The 9,878-nt window shown below is 37.0% G+C and overlaps 1 pseudogene; it reads right to left on the bottom strand.

Moving 5' to 3' along the window:
- The window catches only part of LOC102869616, a 47,045-nt pseudogene that overhangs the window by 22,975 nt on the left and 14,192 nt on the right, over positions 1 to 9,878 (bottom strand).

Genomic DNA, 9,878 nt, shown 5'->3' with positions numbered 1-9,878 from the left:
ACCCCGGACCCTTAGTATGCTTTGCTCAAAACAAAACAGTGGAGCCTTCGCACTCAATGCCAAGTTTTTGTTACAGATTAGTTTTTCCATAAAACCATTTTGAACCAATCAGTAAATTCAAAGTACTATTGAATCTAAGAGGTCAGAACTTTCACATTCTATTAAAATTTAGCCCCTAAAAAAAGAAAGAAAGTGGGAAAATTGGACAATGTAAAAAATGAAATGGAATACATAAAGACTGACATACTACATATTAGCAAGAGGCAATGAACTAGGACTGGCCACACTGAATCAGACAATCAAGTGATTTACTATTCTGAGAATGAAAAATTTAGAAGAATAGTGTGCTTTCATTGTTAAAAACTACAATTTCAAGATCTAACCTGAAGAACAATGCATGCACTTATAAGGAAGATCTGCTGATACCACTATTTTTCAAATATATGTACCAATAGGTAAGACAGAGAAGAGGAAACTGAAGATTTCTACCAATTTTTGGAGTCTGAAATTGACCAAACAAGATACAAGGTAAGCTAATAAAAATTGTTAACTGGCATGCTAAAGTTGGAAACAATCAAGAGGAAATAACAGTTGGAAAATATAGCCTGGTGACAGAAGTAATGCAGGAGAATGAATAATTGACTTTTGCACATTCAATGATTTATTCACATCAAATATCTTTTTTTTAAAAAAAGAAAAAGTTATTATTTGTGCGTGTGTACCATCAAATTGGATCTGACTGGTACAGAAGATTTACCCTCTTTCTCTAGAAGAATATCTGGTGGATTCGAACTGCATGCCTCAGGGATTGCAATGCAGCTTCTTTCCACTAGGCCAACAGAGCTCCCTAGCAAATACGTTTTTTAAGAAACACAAATGGTAAACACACATGGGCCTCCTCTGATTGACTGCACAGAAATCAAACTGATTACATCTGTGGAAAGAATAGGTGGAGAAGCTCAGTATCAGCAGTCAAAACTGAGTCAGGTTCCGAGTGTGAAACAGATCATCAATTGCTGTCAGGGACTACTGAATCGAGTACAACTCATAGCAATCCTGTGAACAAGAGATCTGAACTCAGCCCTATCCTGGCCCATCCTCATCATCTCTAACACACTTAAACCCACTGCTGGAGTCACCGTCTTTTCAAGTCATCTCACTGAAGGTCTATCAATGATTCATGTACAAGTTCAAACTGAAAGTGAAGAAGATTTAAAGCAAGCCAACTAGAACCAAAACATGACCTTAAGTATATCCAACCTGAATTTTAAAATCATCTTAAGAAGAGGTTTGAGGCACTGAACACTAATGACCAAATGAGTTGTGAGGCTGCATCAATGCTATTATCTAAGGAGAGAGCAAAATGATGTTACATAGACAGAGAAGGAAGAAAAGACCAAGATGGATGATGGAAGAGACTCCAAAACTTGCACGAGTGCACCAAGAAGCCAAAAACAAAGTGAAGGGATACAAAAGTGAAAGATGAACAGAAGATTTCAAAAGGTACCTCAAGAACACAAAATAAAGTATTAGAACAGTATGTGCAACAAGCTGGAGTTAAGAGAATAAAAAGGGAATAACTTAGTTGTTATTTCTCAAGCTGAGAGAACTGAAAATCAAATTCAAGCCTCAACTGCTATACTGAATATGCTATGTGAAAAATCTTGAATGACCTATAAAGCATAAAAAGATGAAGGAACACATAGGGTCTGGTCTCTGTGCCAAAAATAATTCATCAACACTACAGTATTTCAAGAAGTAGCAGCACATGATCAAGAACCTAAGGAAGGAAGACGTTCCTTTCTTCCTTCCTAATGAGAAAGAAATTCAAGCTGCACTGAAGACATTGGCAAAAATTAAGGCCCCGGGAATAGATGGAATATCAACTACCATATTTCATCTAACAGATGCAGACCTTATTATACATTAGGTTTAAATATTTATGAAGGTTCTTAATGCCTTCTTTTTTTTTTTCTGAGCCTGCTAAACATATTCTAATTTTATACGTGATGACTATTTTTTTGTAATTTTTAAAAAGGAAACTATTAAAATACAGTCATAAGTTTAGGAAACAAATGTCAAATGTAATTTTACACAAGAAAAGCATATACAACTCAATTTGTACAGCTGAAGGGAATTATGGTTTCTAATAGGAATAATGAGCACTGACCATCCCATGGATGGCCAAGAAAACAAACAGATATGTCTTAAGGATGGTGCAGCTGTAGTGCTCTTTGGAGGCAAGAATGATGAGGCTTTGCTTCACATACTTTGGACATATTGCTAAGAGGGGCTATTCCTTGGAGAAGGACATGATGTTGGGAAGGGCAGAAGGTCAGAGAAGGGGAGGAAGACCCTCAACAAGGTAGAGAGACACAGTGACTGCTGCAATGGGCTCCTGTGTATCAGGAAGTGTGGGGATGGCACAGGACAGATCTGGGTTCAGATCTTTTGTTCACAGGGTCACTATGAGTTGTACTCGACTCAACAGCACCTAACAACAACAAAAGGAATAATTACACCTTACTCTACAAATAAGTTTGAATGGTACATAAAAATTATTAATATGTATTGGATAATTTTAGACTAAATCTGTATCTAGATCACTATGAGGAAGCTATTTAATCTGTATCAATCTAAATTTCATCAACTATGAAATGACAGATTGTATATCTAAATTGTCTTCCAGCATTAAGATTCCAAGAATCTAAGAGAATAAAGAAGCTACACTGAAATCCAAAGGTATGGATTTCGAATCAACTAGCTGTTCTGTGGGAGAAGGATGGGCAATCGCCTCCTATGTGATTAAATGCCTCTAAAACTCTGCTGCAGGGTCAGCTTATGGATCGGTTCTTACTTGATGGCGCACTACAACAACATACAATGATGGACTAGCTCAGAGTTCCTGTCCAGCAATAACATTCCAACAACCTAAGAGATTAAATTTATTTTAAATTTAATGCTCATTACGTTCCCAGTAAAAGACATACCAAAACATTTTTAAAAAGGAAAACAAAAGATTAGGGTTGGGGAAAAATAATCTCTCTTGAGTCTCAGGAAGACTTTAAAAGTTACCTTTGTTTCTAGAGGACATCTTCTTTCCTGCTTTCAATGCTGCTTTGTTTTTCCTCTTGGTTGCCTTGCTTCGTCCTTGACTACATGAAGAATCTGAGTCAGAAGACTCAATTGTGGCAGATGAGTCAAGTCTAACTTGACGATGTCTTCTGGATTTGGATGCCTGACAAGTTAGATATCCAATTAACAACAAAGAACCCAAATGATAAGTAATGTAATAGAAATTCAAGTAGTAATTATAAAGAAACAGACATTTAAATAAGCAAAGATTTTCAGACATACTTGTCATAAAGTACTCCACTTTTGCATTGGCTTATTTAATGTAATAACTTGTCCCCAGTACAGTCTTCCCCCCACCCCCAGTACAGTCTTAACTTTTAACCTTACAGTTCTCATCACTGTCTACTCATACTGAGTTAAAATACAGTTGTTCTCTTACCAAGTAGGACTAGAGAATGGCAAGTGCAGTTACTTTTTTTACTGCCTAGTAACTTAATACTCCTTCCTCATTATAATATTGTTTTCCTAGGGGAGCTCTGGTGGCCTAGTGGCAAGAAGCTGCACTGCAATCCCAGAGGCACAGGGTTCGAATCCACCAGATGCTCTGCCGGAGAAGGAGGCGCAATATCCTCCTGTACCAGTCAGATCTGATTTGACGGTACACGCACACAAAATAAAAAAAAATTAAAAAAAAAAAAATATTGTTTTCCTTCAGAACCACCAAATATTTCATGTGTAATTCTCTATATCTGACTCCAGATGTGGTTACATGGCATAAATATTTAACCAAATATCCCCATGGTCATCTTGATTAATAATACTCAGGGGTAGGCAGGTGATCTGAAGCATACTTAAATGAATTCTTCTTTCTCAATTTTAGAATGTATTTAATCTATATGCAGAACAGATTATCAGGGAAGCTGGGCTGTATGAGGAGAAATGTGGCATCAGGATTGGAGGAAGACTCATCAACAATCTACGTTATGCAGATGACACAACTTTACTTGCTGAAACTGAGAAGGACCTGAAGTACCTGCTGCAGAAGATCAAGGAATGCAGCTTTTAATTTGGATTGAGGCTCAATATCAAGAAAACAAAGATTCTCACCACTGAGACAACTGGCAGCATCATGATGGATGGTGAAGATGTTGAGATTATTAACAGCTTTGTTTGGCTCCACAGTCAACACTATTGGCACCAGCAGCCAGGAATTAAAAGACGCATTGCAATGGGAAAGTCTGCTGTTAGAGACCTTGCCAAAGTATTAAGGAGCAATGGTGTCACTCTGGAGACTAAGGTGTGCCTGACCCAGACCATGGGAGAACTGATGCCTTTGAGCTGTGGTGTTGGAGAAGAGTACTGAATATACCATGAACTGTTAGCAGAATGAACAGATTAGTCCTAGAGAGGGTTAAACCAAGCTGCTCCTTGGAGGCATGGATTCTGAAGCTTCATCTGACATACTCTGGACATGTTGCAAGGAGGGACCAGTCCTTGGAGAGGGACTTCCTGCTTGGGAGGGTGGAGGGACAGCACAAGAGAGGAAGACCCTCTATGAGGTGGATTGATTCAGTGACTAGGGTAATTGGGATAGGTGTTTTGGAGAGAGTGAATTGGCACAGGATAGAGCAGGGTTTAGGGTTGTTGGACATAGGGTTGCTATGAGTTGCAGGCGACTTGATGGCACATAACAACAACAACTTTTAACTATTAAGAAGAGAAAAATTCTTCTTTGAGCTGATCTATACATGGCTGGAGTAGATACAAACAGCACGAGAAGACAGTGAACTGAGCACTGGAGATGAAAACGGAAGGACAGTCTCTGCGACGTCTGTGCCTTAGGCCAACTACCCAGGGCATCTTAGTTACTAAAATCCACCCATGATTTTTCTTATTTACTGAACCCAAAAAGTCTTCATTAACAAGGTTGTTTTCAACTAATACCATAAATGTTGTAGCCAAATCCAAACCAAACCCACTCTCAAATCTATTCTGATTCAAATCTATTCTGCCCCACAGGACAGAGGAGAACTACCCTACAAGGATTTCCAGGCTGTAAATCTTTTACAGAAGAAGCTGGTAGGGTCAGACTCTGATCTTTTGGTTAGGAGTCTAAAACAGAACCCATAATGCCACAAGGGCTCCTGAGTCATCAGAAATGTGACTAAAAATATGGGCACACTACTGAAAATATGAGTAGGAAATAGTGTTTCATTCCCTGACATCAACACTAAGTAACTGACTGTCTCAAGCTGAATTACAGAAGATTTGCATTTTAGGAAAATCGAGGTGTTAAGTGAAAATGGCCTAAGGATTCATAAGCCTCTGGATCGGTTCTATTTTATCTGTTTTCAAAACACCAGCATCTGCATACTTATTCCTTATGTTCCTAAATTCTTCTCTGAGAAAAATTACTAGATCCAAGAAAAGGAAATAAACAGGTTTAAAAAACTTCACCTAATCACTCATAACCATGAACACACATTATGGGAAAAGTCACAGGTCTGAAAGACAGTCACCAAAATAAACAGAAGAAAGAAACTCTGCAATTAATAGCCACAAGGACATAAAGAAAAATACTGTAGCCAGTGGGGGGGGAAGGCTATAACTGTTTTCAAAATTAAATAAAATCATTCAGAGAACTAGAAAAATTCTTAATGAAAAAAATCTGCAAAAATAAACAATTCAAAATAATGATTTGGAACATAATATTTTAAACAGAAAAACAAACACAGAGATTAATATTAAGAGATAAATTAAAAAGTAAAAAACAGTTTTTAGAACAGAAGGTTATCAGGGAGCTCCAGTGGCCTAGTGGCAAGAAGCTGCACTGCAATCCTAAAGGTGCACTGTTTGAATTCACCAGATGCTCCACTGGATAAGAAGAGGCAATTTCCTATACCTGTTGGATCCGATTCAACAGTACACACATACAAAAATAATAAAATCAAATTTAAAAAAAAAAGAACAGAAGTTGAATGGATGCCCATCATAAATGTCAAAGATAATGAATAAAAAAAGGCCTACACCAAGGACTCCAGGGAAAAGGGAAATACTAATAGAGCTTTCAGGAATATGAACATTAGATGCTAGAAATTAAAAAAAAAAAAAAAAAAAACCAAAAAAAAAAACAAAGTTCCAAGTAAATACCAGCAAAAATAACTAAAAGGAAAAATGTTGAAGATGGTTGCCACTGGAGATTAGAAATTCAGAGACGGGAAGGGAAGAGGCAGGGGACTAAAGAATTTTATAAGTGACATGTTTTTTTCTTTTTAAATTTTATATATATAGATTATGTTGCTTAAAAATGAAAAAAAAAACCCAATTAAAAAGCATCCAATTAATTCTTAAGTAACTTGTCATAGGGGGAAGAAAACTTACCTGAGCAACAACTGCAAAGGCTCTTGATTTTATTTTTGCTAACGATGCTGCCCTTTCACAACTCTAGAAGTGAAAATAAACAAGAAGGAAAAAAGTTATGCAAATATCAGGTGAAAATATGAATACCCAAGTATTTGTTAACAAAAATAAGATTTGAGAAGCAATACAGAGTAAAAGAAATAAATCTCTCTTGTCTGAATACAGACAAGCAAACAAATCCTATACTCTGCAGATCAGGCAGTTTCCATTATACTACTCCCTCAGCTAGTGATGGTTTTCATTCACATTTAAGGAGGGTAATATGGAAGTCTTAGTGAAAAGACAGAGATTCCCTCCCCATCTGTGTATGACAACAGTATCTCCTTGTTTCATCCAGTATGAGGAGGAAAATTCTGGCGGCAAGAGTAAATAGCAGTGTGGGCTCCACACTGGTTAAAGGGTTGACAAGTAAAAAATGACATTAGGAAAGGTCTACCTTGCCCCTTTACAAACTGAGGGCACACTCCCCAATTTTCAACTTACATCTGAGGTGATCATTCACAAGATTTCCAATAAAGAATAGACTGGCTCTTCACCAAACCCAAATTTTCAAGTTTTCCTTGAAAGAGAATTATAATAGTACTGACCTACTGACCTAGGGTTAGTATTCAGAAAGACAGCCATTCATAAAAAAGCAGCTTAAACAATGCTGTAAGTAACCATATAGTGAATTTTTCTGACCTCTGATTCTTGTGAATCTCTCTCCCTCTCTTTCTTTTCTTCTCCATGTTTAATTTTGGATTTTGAGGATGGATTCTGAAAGAGAAAAAAAGACACACTAATTCATACATACATTCAAACTAACTGTAATTGCCAATCTATTTCAGAACAATGAGAATAATTTTTAATTACTAAAGACTCTAGAGATCTTTTACCACTTAGCATTAAGATCAAAAGTCTCAAGACCGTTTGAAATTCATCAATAAAATTCCTAAATCATAAGTAATGACCTAGTTTATGTGGTAGTAGAAAAATTTGTTTATTCTCTTTTCCTTCAGGTTTTCAGAAGCAATGTCAGTTTTAGTAATGCTCATAACTAAATACAGACACACTCTCTAGAACAAGATGGACATTAATGATTAAAGACCAGACAAACTGGAGGATAGCATCAAATAAGAAATCAAAAGGTCATTAAAAAAACTAAAATAGAAAGATCAAAATTATGTTAAAGAGACTCTTAAACCTGCCCTTGAATGTACAATACCTAAAGTGAATAGGAAGAAAGAATAAAGTAGAAGAGCTGAACAGAAGAATTTTAAACATAACAAAGTAAAATATTATAATGAAATATGAAAAGAGATGGAGTTAAAAAACCAAAAGAGCAGAACTTAGCTGCCATTTTTAAAACCGGAAGAAATAAAGAAAAATTCAAGCTTCAAGTTGCAACAGTGAAGGATTCTATGGGCAAAATACTGAATAAGGCAGAGTGCATAAAAACTAGATGAAAGGAATATAGATTCACTAAATGAACCGGCTGATGTTCAATGATTTCAAAGAGTATTTAATCAGGAAGTGATGACAGTACCGAAGGAAGAAGTCCAAGCTGGATTGAGGGCATTGATGGAAAACAAGGTTCTGGGAACCAATACAATACCAACTGAGATGTTACAACAGATGGGTGTTTAGTCAATCACCTGTCTATGCCAAGAAATCTAGAAAAAGCTACCCGGCCAACCAACTAGAAGAGATTCGAATTTGTGTCCTATCCAAAGAAAGGTAATTCAGCTGAATGTAGAACTTATGGAAAAGTATTATTAACACCACATGCAAGGAAAAGTAGCTGAAGATAAATTAAAGATAGTTGCATCAGTACATAGAGAACTACTAAAAGTTCAAGGATGATTCAGAAGAGAAAGTAGAACAAAGGATATCATTGCTAAGTCAATCAGATCTTAGCTGAAAGAACAGAATACTAGAAAGATGTTTACTTGTATTTTATTGAAGAGGCATTCCACTGCATGAGTCATAAAAAATTACAGGTAACACTATGAATATAAGTAATTTTAAAACAATTACGCCAAGGAAGAACCCATACAGAGATTAAGAGGCATTTTTTCTAACAGAGTAAGAAAAATACTGCATGTTTTAAATTCAGGAAAAATGTGTCTTCGATGCTTGCATCCTTTCACCATACTTGGCCCTTAGAGTGCAGGGAAAGCACTGACAGCCTTCTATATGTAGGTGACACAACTTTACTTGCTGAAAGCCAAGAGGACTTACTGATGAAAATCAAAGACTGCAGCCTTCAGTATGAATTATACCTCAACACAAAGAAACAAAGTTGCCACAACTGGACCAACACACAATGGACATCATGATAAACAGAGAAGGCTGCAGGTATTAAGGACTTGTCAGGAGGAACCGGTCCATGGAAAAAGACAGCATGCAGGGGGACGGTCCGCAAAAGGGAGGAAGACCCTCAACAAGATGATCGACCGAGTGACTGAAGAATGAAACGGAGCACACAGAGCTCTTAAGACCGGAGCAGGTAGGGCAAGGTTCAGATCTGCTGGTCATAGGGTGGGCTCTAAGTCACAGTCCACTCAATGGCACATTACAACAACAACAATTAGGTAAAATTTTTAAAACTGTATTAGTGTCAATATTGTGAAGTCCAAGCAAAACACACCTTTATGAAAGGTTTGCCCTCAAAGTTGCCAGTGAATAACCTCTGGAAGATGTCAAATGAAAAAAAAAAAAATTGTAACAAATAACAAGATTACATATGTATCATTTTTAAAGTTAAATAAATAAGGTAAAATGAATTACATAACAAGATTACATGTATATCATTTGTAAGGTTAAACAAATATTATTGATGCCTTTGACCTGTGGTGGAAAAGAGAAAAGAACAAACGTATGTCTTGGAAAAGGTGCAGCCAGAGTACTCCTTGGAGGCAAAGACAGGAAGCTTTGTCTCACATAATTTGAGCATGTTGTTAGGAGAGGCTACTCCTTGCAGAAGGACATTATGCTTGGAAAGGTGGAATGTCAGCTAAAGAGAGGAAGACCCTCACCCAGATGGACTGACACAGTGACTGCAGCAATGGGATCGAGTATATCAGAGTTTATGAGGATGGTACAAGATAGAGGAAGGTTCAGATGTGTTGTTCATGGGGTTGCTATGAGTTGTTTATACTCGACCTGGCAGTACCTAACAACAACAACAAAGGTTAAATAATAATACAGAGCTAACAAGTAGGGAACAAATAAACTTCTCTAAATCTTAATTTTGACCCCTTCAACACTCTTGGAACCAGTAGCCAGGAAATTAAAAGGCGCATTCCCATGGGAAAGTCTGCTGTTAGGGACCTCTCCAAAGTACTGAAGAGCAATGGTGTCTCTCTGGAGACCAAGGTGCATCTGTTACAGGCCATGGTCTT

This window comes from Elephantulus edwardii, unplaced genomic scaffold (assembly GCF_000299155.1).
Source record: "Elephantulus edwardii isolate Elephantulus edwardi_28Jun2011 unplaced genomic scaffold, EleEdw1.0 scaffold00104, whole genome shotgun sequence".
In the NCBI taxonomy this organism is placed as follows: domain Eukaryota; kingdom Metazoa; phylum Chordata; class Mammalia; order Macroscelidea; family Macroscelididae; genus Elephantulus; species Elephantulus edwardii.
The sequence above is the reverse complement of the archived record's forward strand: the minus strand, read 5'-3'. Positions and strand labels throughout refer to the sequence as shown.